The sequence below is a fragment of the Sorex araneus genome, chromosome 3, assembly GCF_027595985.1.
Source record: "Sorex araneus isolate mSorAra2 chromosome 3, mSorAra2.pri, whole genome shotgun sequence".
NCBI lineage: Eukaryota > Metazoa > Chordata > Mammalia > Eulipotyphla > Soricidae > Sorex > Sorex araneus.
The window spans coordinates 120,620,280-120,631,395 of record NC_073304.1 but is presented as its reverse complement, the minus strand read 5'-3'; the positions used below and the strand labels follow the sequence as shown (position 1 = coordinate 120,631,395).

Sequence of the window (11,116 nt, the reverse complement as noted above, 5' to 3'; positions counted from 1 at the left end):
GGAAATGCCCCAGCGGATCATTTGAAACCTTCACATATACAATGCAGGAACCGAGGACTCTATCCTGGCGAGATTTCTGACCCGAAGAGTACCTTCAAAGGCAAGCAACAGTGAGGCTATAGCAAAAAAGGAGAAAAGAAATGAAAAAAAGAAGGGGGCGGGGTGGGGGGGTGGATCCCAATAAGCTGAGGCTGTTTAGTTGAAAAGTCTGAGAAACCCAAAGCAAGAATTTATTTATACCTTTAAGGCGCGCACACTGTCTACTGATTTCTCAGCAAAACATTTAAGATGCACATGGTCTAAAGTGTGAGCTCCGTGTTCATCCATCGCGCTGATTCGCGTGAATTCTGAGGACGGTGGGAATTCGGGTTCTTCCCACTCGGGATGAAAGTTTTCAGCCATCCCAACTGCCTAAATATTTTGGAGGGGGTGAATATAGATAATAAACACTATACATGGAAACAAAAGCATTCATTTGGCAGTGCTGGTTGTTTTCCTACAGCGTTCCTTTCTCTGTCTGTCTGTCTGTCTGTCTGTCTGTCTCTCTCTCTCTCTCTCTCTCTCTCTCTCTCTCTCTCTCTCTCTCTCTCTCTCTCTCATCAGAGGAAGCATGGGTGGCCTACAGCAATGTCCCTCTAAAATAACCTATTTGTTGGCCTGCCCCCAGCCGCCACCGGGCGCTCCTGGTCACGTCTCCTTCACAAAGGACAGCACCAGGTTCCAGCCAGACACTGCAGGGGCCCCTCCTTTGGTCACACCTGGCATTTCCCACCACACCCCCCAGCAAACTATTTTTTTCAGGAACGCATTAAACGCCGCTCCTTGGGGCAATCGCCTCGTGCAAACCCGACCCGCCGCTGGCCCTTTGGACGAATTAACCCGGGGAGGGGGCGGGGGGAGGGAGGGGGCAAGCGGCTCTCCAGCCCCGCCGCTGCACGCGGGTCCCCCCAAGCCTCCACCTGCGCATCCATGCCATGATGGATTCGAAACGGTCTAAATTTAGAGGGTGAAAATTTAAAAACAAACAGCCCGTAGGCTGGGGTTTAAATTCTCGACGGTGGCCGCGCCTCCCGCCCGTCCCGCCGCCGGACGCCGGACACGCACGCGGGGACCCGCGCGGGCCGGTCACTCCCGAGCAACAAAGGCGGCTTCGCCCCCCGCCGCCTCCCAGCGGCCCGCGGCCCGCCGGACGGACGCCCACCATGGGGCGCGGGGGGGCGGGGGTGTCGCGCGGTGCCCGCGGCGGGGGCGCGCGGGGCGTCCCGGGCGCCCGGGAGGACAATAGCCCATCAAGGCCGGAGCCCGCGCCCGGCGCGCGGCGCGGCGCCTCCTAGCGGCCGCTATGCGGAGCCGCAGCGCTCGCGCCTCCCCGCCCCGCGCGGTCCCCGGCCCGGGCGCCGCCGCCATTGACGCGCGCACATAGCGCCCAGCACGGCCAGGCGTCCTGCCCCGCACCGGCGCCCAGCGGCGGGCAGCACAGGTGAGCGCGCCATGGCCATGGCATCCTTCTCGGGGGGGCCGGGGTCTGCACGCACGGCGCGGGGCCCGGGCAGAGCCCCCCGCCCCCGCGCCCCCAGCCCCGGCGGGCGCACCCCTGCAAAGCCGTCCTTCCCTGCAAAAAAGAAAAAAAAAATGTATCAATCAAGCTGTTCAACTTGCAATAAAGGGGATGGGAGGGTGCAAAAAAAAGCATAAAATAAGAATAAAATAAAAATGTAAAAAGCGGTAGAATGCCTGCGCCCGGCGTGCGGCCGGCAGCATCTTGGGGCGAAGACGGCGGGAGAAGGAAGGATGCGCAGGGCGCCCGGGGGTGCGAGCCGGGGCGCGCCGGGCCGCGGGGGTCCGCTCCGGGCGCGGGGGGCGCGGGGCCGGCCGGCGGGGGGCCCGGGCCGACAATGGCAGGGGCGCGGGGTGCACGGCGCGGGCACTCCCCTCCGGTTCCCTTTCCGGGGCGCCCGGGGAAATGGCGGCCACCCCGCCGCCCCCTCTTTGCGCGGGAAAAGGCAGAGGCTGGTGACGGGGGCCGGGGGGCGGCGGGCGAGAAAGTAAAGTGCCGGCGGCGCAGGGAAGGGGTGCGCCGCGCGGGCTCCGCCAGCCCCCGCGCCGCGGGTGCCCTTCCCCACCTTCCCGCGTGGGGGCGCTCTCCGCTCCTGCCCTCTTTGTTCCCGACAACAATAGCCAAGAGGGCAGGAGCCTGCCCCCGCCGGAGGCACCGCCTTCCCCACGCGTGGCCAGTGGCCGCTCGTTCCTCGTGGTGACGGGCTAGGGGCCCTGACGCCCCCCCAGGTGTATTTGAGGGGGAGCACAGGAGAGCACGGGCCCCCAGCCTGGTGCTGCAGGCAGCTGGGCGTTCCAGCAGGGCTGGGCACCAAGGGCAGCAGAACCCCCTATCCCTCTGGCCAGCCCCGGGGAGGGGACACAGAACAGGGCCCAGGCCTACGCTCGCACCCCCAGCCTCCGACCTGCAGCCCCCTGCCCTGGGAAAGGCGGGGTCCCCCATGGCAGGCGTGCACCCCATCCTTCTCCTCCTTCTCCTTCTCCTCCTCCTCCTCCTCCTCCTCCTCCTCCTCCTCCTCCTCCTCCTCCTCCTCCTCCTCCTCCTCCTCCTCCTCCTCCTCCTCCTCCTCCTCCTCCTCCTCCTCCTCCTCCTCCTCCTCCTCCTCCTCCTCCTCCTCCTCCTCCTCCTCCTCCTCCTCCTCCTCCTCCTCCTCCTCCTCCTCCTCCTCCTCCTCCTCCTCCTCCTCCTCCTCCTCCTCCTCCTCCTCCTCCTCCTCCTCCTCCTCCTTCTCCTTCGTGTCTGTGTTGAGATGCCGTCCAGCCCTCCTTGGGCTGCAGAGGCTTTTGAAACAGTTCCACAGGGGCAAGAAAAAAAAATCTTTTTTGAGTGGAAATGAGGTTTCCTTCACGTTGTTCCGTCCAGAGAACCTGTTCCTTACCCTCCCACCGTCTCAGCTACATATCATTGCCCCACTGCAGGTCGCAGTGGCCGCTGACCCCTCTCCACCACTCTTATTTTCAGAATAACAACCGCCTTTCAGAGCGGAGGGCCCAGATTTGAAACCTTGCTCATGCATTTTTTGTACTGCCTTTGCCCCAACTATCATAGTATACACACGTTAGTACAGGCACTGGCTGGATGAATTGTTTCTGTTCAATGGCATGATTCACACCTTTAAAACTTCGTTTTCTTGCATCCACCTTTTCTTTCAAAACGTGCCCAGTTCCCCCACTTCAGTTTTTCCCAGCCCTGTCAGTCCCTCCTCGCCTGAATGCATTTACTGCCATGCCTTAGACATTATTGATGGCTTCCTCTCTTTCAAAACTCTGGGAAACCGTTTACCTCCCTGGATCCAGAATTTTCCAAAGAATCTGACCCTCCTCCCTCCCCACTCCATCCCCCTTCTCGCTCCCAGGGATTTTGGGGCGCCTTGGGTCTGCTTCTTGGTGGGTGGGACACCCTGCCAGCTATTGTCTGAGGCAACCAGGTCTGTGTCTCTGCCTCTTGCCAGCAGTGCAGGAGATAAATCCTGGCTTCGAAACTTCAAACGAGAAAGATGCGGGGAGGGATGTGCAAAACTTCCACCAACTGGAAATAACCTCAGAGCTAGACGCCATCTTGGTAAACACTTTTGAAAGTGTGCATTGTCCAGGGGTAAGCAAAGGACTTCTGGCCAGAGATGGTTCTGGAAGCCTTTACTGAACACCGATTATGAAATACCTGTGGATGGGCGGGGGAGGGAGGAATGGAAAGATCTGGAACTGGGGGCTCTCAGCTTACAACCCCCCCAGCTTAGGAAGTTAAATCTATCGGACAGGTAAAACAAGGCAAAAAGTAGTTAATGATGGCAATCCAAGAGGAAAATAGGTACTTTTATATGCTGCCGACTGGTGTATAAATAGATATTGTCAACTTGAAGGGCCATTTGGCTCTGTTAAAAGTCATCATGTGGGGGCTGGAGCGATAGCACAGCGGGTAGGGCATTTGCCTTGCATGCAGCCGACCCGGGTTTGATTCCCCCAACATCCCCCCGAACATCGCCAGGAGTGATTCCTGAGTGCATGAGCCAGGAGTAACTCCTGTGCATCGCCGGCTGTGACCCAAAAAGAAAAAAAAAGAAGTTATCATGTGCACTTGTGGGGTCCTGCGGGTTCATGCCTTGGTATGTATCCTGAAGAAGCAAGATGTGTTGACAGACTGTGTAAATCCATTCCATTGTAGAGTTTAGGTGGTTCTAAGATGGAAAGTCACCAAACAACCATCACGGGGAATAGCTAAGTAAAATCTCGTACATCTACCTTCGGGAAATGAGACAGAAGTCAAAAAGAGTGAATGGAGCTGGGGCCATGATAGAAGGGTTAAGGCACTTATTTGCCTTGCTTGCTTGCAGTAGATCAGGTTTGATCCCTGCCGCTACATATGGTCCCCCATGCATTACCCGGGATGATCTCTCCTGAGCACAGAGTGAGGAGTGAGCCCTGAGCCCTGCTGGATGTGCCCCTCCCCTCTAAAAAAATTGAAAAACAACAAAGAATGGGGATGTGGTCCATTGGCTACAGCATCTGCCTTATATGTGTGAGGTTCTGGGTTCAATCCCCAGCACCATACACAAACAGAGCAAGAATGTGTGACTACGCGCATGTGTGTGTGTATAAATATATTGGGACAAAAATGCGTCACTGTTATGAATATTAGTGAAAAAGTGTATCTCCAGTGATTTAATTAAAAAAACATATTAGTGAAAAAAGAAAATTTCAAAATAATACTGTATGGCAGTAAAAAAAGATAAATAAGACAGTTCTGCAAGAAGAGCAAAATTCTATGCATTTCTGTCATAAAAAGGCATACATAACTGGACAGAAGACATTTGGAAGACACCCACTGGAAGAGACCTGAGTTAGCCAGAGCTATAGGACAGAGGACAAGGCACTTGCCTGGCATGTGGTCAACAGGGACTCAATCCTGGAATCCCATATGGCCCCCCAAGCCCTGCCAGGAGTGATCCTTGAGCACTGAGCCAGGAATAAGCCCTGAGTACCACTCGGTGTGGCCCTTCCCCACAGAGAGAGAGAGAAAGAGAGGGAGAGAGAGAGAGAGAGAGAGAAAGAGAGAGAGAGGGAGGGAGAGAGAGCGCTGAATGGAGCAATTGCCAAGGAGGAGTTTAGTTGTCTCATTATTCAGACCCATCCATAACCATTGGTGTAATATTTCAAAATTTACAATTCGAATTAATTTATGTATTGCTTGGATGACTAAATACAATTAAGAATTTAAAAGTGATTGATGATGTATAATAAAAATCACAAAATGCTTCAACTATCTTTTTCCACAGTGCCAGGGATGGGACCTGGGCCTCACCCCGGGAGGCAGGTGTCTGTCACACCCTCCCCCTGCCACTGTCACCACCGATCCCAAAAGGGAGAAGGGAATGCTAGGTGGCGGGGGTGGGGGGGCCTTCCTAGAGAACATGGTGGGATTTGGAGGGAGAAGGGGAAAGGGAGCAAGCCGGGAGCAGGAGCCCGAGGAGACAGCTCGAACCAGCTCCCTCTCTTCCTTCTACCCACCTTGCAGATGCCCTGTGGGCCTGTGTTCCAGGGCTCAGGCTGGGCATGAACTCCGTGCCCGGGCCGCAGATCCTTTCCTCGCTGAATCTGTTATGATCTCAAATTAGATTTAAAAGAAAGAAAAGAAAAGATCCTGAAGAGGATGCATTCTAACTATAGTATTGAAGGTGACAGTTTTGTTTTTTGGGTTTTTTTTTTTTTAAAGAATGGTGGAAACTGTGAGCATGGAGGATTTTTCCCATGCTGGGGTGTGTGCGGGGGTTTGGATGCAGACAAAGACTGCAGAGGTCACTGGTTTGCCCCGCAAGAGGGCCCCAGACTGCTTCTGCAGGAAATATTTAAACCTGGTTTCATTTCTTAGTTCTCTCATTTAGGGTAGTTTCTGAAGTTTGGTCGTGTTGCCTAGCGGATGACGCATGAACCCCTGGTGGGGTTCAGGCAGTGGGGGGAGGAGAGGGGGCCTCAGGTCTCACACTGCAGGGCCCTGCACATGGTGTTTGATGATGACTGCCCACTCCCAGGCCACACTTTCACCAGGGCTGAACACAGACGGGGCCTGAATCATCGATCACCCAAGTCCTTTGAGGTGTGAGATAATGCTGATAGTCCTAGGATTCGGACATTTCGGGGACGGGGAATTCACCAGGCGGATGCAATTGGGAGAATATGGGATTAGACCAGGGCGCAGCCCAAAGCACCCACAGAAGTGCTTTCTTGAGGGTTCTAGGTGCATTGTGTGACTTTCAGAGTTTTCCCAAGGTTAAATGCTTTTCCCACCCCTTCCACCAGCTCCAGAGATACGTGAGGGAGATGGAGAGTAGGGCTGAGTGTTAAGTCTCACATTTTAATACACACGGCGTGAAGCACTGTAGGGTACTATATAGCCGTTGCTTTTGAAATAGATAAACAATGCCGGTCTGTATTCCATGGAAATAGTTCTACAAAACTTTCCTCTTATGGAAACAGTCATTATAGCTAAAATGAATTAAATGCCACTGGCTTCCAGTTTTTATACGTATGAACTCACTTGTCGCAGTAGCTCTTGGGAAAGGTAATTTTATATTTTGGTTTCGGGCCACATCCCCTAGTATTCAGGTACTACTCCGGAACCTGGGGCACCCACTGTGCTGCCGGGGATGAAACTTGGGTTGACTGTGTGCCAGGCAAGTGCCCTACCCACTGTACTATCTCTCTTGTCCCAGGAAGGTACTATGGTCATACCCACAACACTGAAAAAAGAAGTTAAGACAGTCACCTCACAACTGGTGGTTATGGGGTGAGAAACCCGGGGAGGGGGTGCACTGAACCCACACCTGCACACCAGCAGCCCCACAGTTAGCCATCCAGTGAGCCTCGGGCTGTGTTCATTCTACAGGAGAGCCTGAAGCTCCTTCTTTGCATCCTTGTTTCACCTATGTCAGATGAAAGATAAAGGGCTTCGACCACAGCACAGTCACAACTGTCTTGTCTCAAAGTATTAAATAAGACAAATTCGGTGGTTTCTCTAAAGCTCTCACGGTTCCTCCATCCATCTCACCATCCATCATCCTTTGCCCGGTTTATTTGACTGGCGTTGCCAATTTGGATCTGGAATGGAGTAAGTAATTCAAGTCAGAATTCTCATGAGTTGACAGGAATGTGTGTGGAAGTGTGTGTGGGCCCACCGGCCTGGGTCCAGAGACACGCACTCTCACAGAATCTCTGGTGTCCCTGAGGAGAGATAGCGCTGGTGGCCGTCGTGACACTGCAGGGCAGCCCTGACTAAGGACCGGGGTTGCTTCTGAGTATGAGGAGCTGGTGATACCGGCTTAGGAACCTAGGCTCGTGGTATGTCATGAGATATTTTGTTTTCGTGTCACCAGGACAAAGAAATAACATAAAATAAAGCCTCTCTTGGAAAACCCACTTGTGTCCACTGGCCTGACACTAATAATAGTATAGACACAGAATTTCCTATCTTGTGTTTTGTGCTGCCTTTACCATGGAAACCACTAAAATCAAGTGTAGGGGTGGGTAGATATTACAGGGAATAAGGTGCTTGCCTTGCATGCTGATAACCCCAGTTCGATCTTCAGCACCATTTGTGGTCCCCCAAACACCACCAGGGATTATCCCTGAGCAGAGATCCAGCCCTGGGCACTGCTGGTGTTGGACCATAACAACAACAACAACAACAAAAACAAAATTAAGTATTGTCACATACAGAAGGCTGGAGCGATAGCACAGCGGGTAGAGCGCTTACCTTGCATGTGGCCAATCCGGGTTCGAATCCCAGCATCTCATATGGTCCCCTGAGCACTGCCAGGAGTAATTCCTGAGTGCAGAGCCAGGAGTAACCCCTGAGCATTGCCGGATGTGACCCAAAAAGGAAAAAAAAAAGAGTGAGAGAGACAGATGTTCTTACCATCCTCATGACACCTATTCCTGGCAAGATGCTTGGTGATCAGCCGGTGCAATGATTCTCCCATAATTCCTCAGGTCCCAGGCAGGGAAGGTGGGACCTGTCAGATTCCCAGGCAGCCCCACACCAACAGTGTAGTCCCCTTCCTTCCAGCTCTCTTCTACATTAGAGCTCTCAAAGGGGATTTTGTTCGGGGGGCCACTCCCAGCTGTGCTCAGTGTCTATTCCTGGCTCTGTGGGGACCCTATGTCAAGGATTGAACCAAGGTCAGCCAGATACAAGGGAAACACCCCACTCCCTGTACTGTCTCTCTGGTTCTCTTAAGAGATTTTGTTTGAGCAAAAGGGAGGCTGACTTGCCGCACCTAAAGCCTGAGACTAGAGCTAGTCCTTGCAGAATTGCAGCCCCCAACCAATCTGAGTGTGCGCGCACACATACACACACACACATATGCACACACACAAATGGACACACGTGCTCTGTTCCTCTGCTCCTCTCACGCCTTCTCCATGATGCTCCCTAGAACTCCCTGCAGTCCCCAACCCCACCCCTGCATAGAAGGAAGGGCACTTCTGGCTGCGGGTCACTTTTGTCGTGCCACTGATGCAGCAGAAACAGCATGCCAGGGCCCAGGGCTCCCGGGGGACCCACCCACTCAGCCCTCAGGATCATGGACCCCTTTGCCTGTCACCAGCACAGAACACTACACTGGACCATCTCAGCCACTTGTCCCCTCAGTGCAACCACAGCCAGAGAAGTGACAGGGAAGAGAAATGCTCCCTGTGTCACTGGCCAGGAAGGGACAGCAGAGGACATGCTCAGAGCCCTGTCAGCGCCTCCAGTTTCCAAACCCAGGTCTCATGGTTGCTGGACAGCCCTGGAGGGCCAGGCAGAACCAGGAGCTGTAGCCCACCTGCCGTGTGGGGTTCCACCCTCTGCGTCCCCCATTCCCAGCCCAGACGCAGCTTGGCTTAGGCAAAGCCAGTCAGTCTAGAGAAACAGCCGGCCCCGCGTGAAACAGCGACCTCACGACTGAGTGGGAATGATTCCGTTCTGAAGCCACCACACTGCTCCTGTTTGCCCATTCTCAGCGAGCAGAGACCAGGAGAGACCTAGTAAAGGATGTGAGTTTTATCTTGTTTTCCATGAAGACAATCCTGGAGTCATTTTCTTCTGGGGTGCATGACTATAAACCAAAGAGAACTACACTTACTTTTTTATTTATTCACTTGTACTCATTCTCATGGACCTCAGGCCATACAGAGGTTAGCAAATATATTTATAGTAGGAAAAAAAGGCAGGATCAAAGAGATAGTACAGTGGGTGAGGTGCTTGCTAGCTCATGGCTGACCCCGGTACCCAGCACCCCCACATGGTCTCCCGAAATCCCCCAAGCCCCATCCCTGAGATCAGAGTCAAGAATAAACCTTGAACATCACCCAGATGTGGCAAAAAAAAAAACTGAAAGAAAAAATATATAAGGAAAGAAAGCAGCAGAAGGCTGGTGACAGAGGAGCAAAATACAGATCAAAAACTTTTATTTTCTCTCTTTAAAAAGATGGGGGGGACCCGCTGGAGCGATAGTACAGCAGGTAGGGCGTTTGCTTTGCACATGACTGACCTGGGTTCGATTTCCAGTATCCCATAGGGTCCCCCGAGCACTGCCAGGAGTAATTTCTGAGTGCAAAGCCAGGAGTAACTCCTAGGCATCGCCGGTGTGACCCAAAAAGAAAAATGGGGGGCTGGAGAGATAGTACCAGGGGTAGGGTGTTTGCCTTGAGCAAACAACAATACAGATTCGATCCCCAGCATCCCATATGGTCCCCCTGAGTACCACCAGGAGTGATTCCTGAGCACAGAGCCAAGAATAAGCTCTGAGCATCGCCAGGTGTGGCCCCAAAATAAAATGAATAAACTTTTGCTCCATTTCAAGGAAGACAAAAAGCATGCCAAGATAGCAGATACCCTAAATCCACTCTCTCCCGGCCCCCTCTGACCCCTGCCTGCCTCTCTGTCCCCTGTGGAAGGCCGGACATGGTCTCCGAATCCTAACAAACATGCTGGCCGCTGAGCTTCCCCACGCACGATTCCAGACATGGTTTGAAATACATTTTTAAAAGGGAATGATTTGTAATCCAAGAGTATAATTTAAATAAATTGGGTTAATGCTGGGTTCTAACATTTATGGTTGGTTAATTTGGTTAATTTGATCTGCATGTCATTTTGATGAAATTGCATTTGATAGAGCTCTTTACATTATAAATTGTTAATGTGCTCTAACATATATGACGATAAAATTATTGACTATTCTCATTCACTTAAAGGTGGCCTTGGAAGAAAATGGTTTGGAAAGTATTACTTGTGTAATAATGATTTGCCCTGGAGTTCATAAATGGAAGTGTAATAGAGCAAGTGATTTAGCTAGTATTACTGAAAATGTTCTTACAGCTTCAAAATAATACTAACAAACTGTCATTATTTTAATACAGTACTTAGGGTAAAACACCGAAATATGTTACATTTCTGCTAGGTGTGAAGTTAAGAGATTTATTTTCATTCCCCTTAAAAATATATTTCCACTTGTAGTTAATGTATTTATATTGAATTCCCTGGTGTCCTACCTCGTTTTATTTCATCTCATTTTATTCTCCCAAAGGATAGTTTTGAACTGACAGAATAAAGATGCTTCATTGCAGTGTCTACTTCATTTTTTCATAAATATTTACAATATAAAATATTCTGAAGCACAGTACTAGGGATGAGGAAAATATCATGAGGATGGAAAATGAATACATTTGAGTCCATTTCAGCAATTTTCAGACAGTTCAGCGTCTATTAGGGGATGACGCTTTGAATTTCATGCTCATGAACATTGCAGAAAACAGCATTTAAAAGTTAAAAAATTCTTTCCATCATTGAAAAGCCTCCTCTTATTTTATTTCTAAATTTAAAAAACTATCTGAAAGCATTTTTGATTCGTAGACTTTTGAAAAGAACACCCTCAAAAGAGAAGTACATTAAAGTAAGCTGTGTAATTCCAGATCCTTTGTTAAAGTGGTTTCTCAGCCAACCAGACCTCACCTGTGCTTACTGACCTATAATTATTGTTCCCAATTGCAAATGACTGATTGTCATCTTTTTATAAAAACCACT

The 11,116-nt window shown here is 51.4% G+C and overlaps 1 protein-coding gene across 1 annotated transcript in view; it reads left to right on the top strand.

Annotated features, from left to right (window-relative positions):
• Window positions 1-1,348: 1,348 nt before the first annotated feature.
• The window catches only part of LOC101542692 (core histone macro-H2A.2), a 54,990-nt gene continuing 45,222 nt past the window's right edge, over window positions 1,349-11,116 (top strand). The window contains exon 1 of the mRNA XM_055133294.1: window positions 1,349-1,480. The gene's annotated coding sequence lies outside the window, so the exon portion shown is untranslated. The remainder of the gene's footprint in view (window positions 1,481-11,116) is intronic.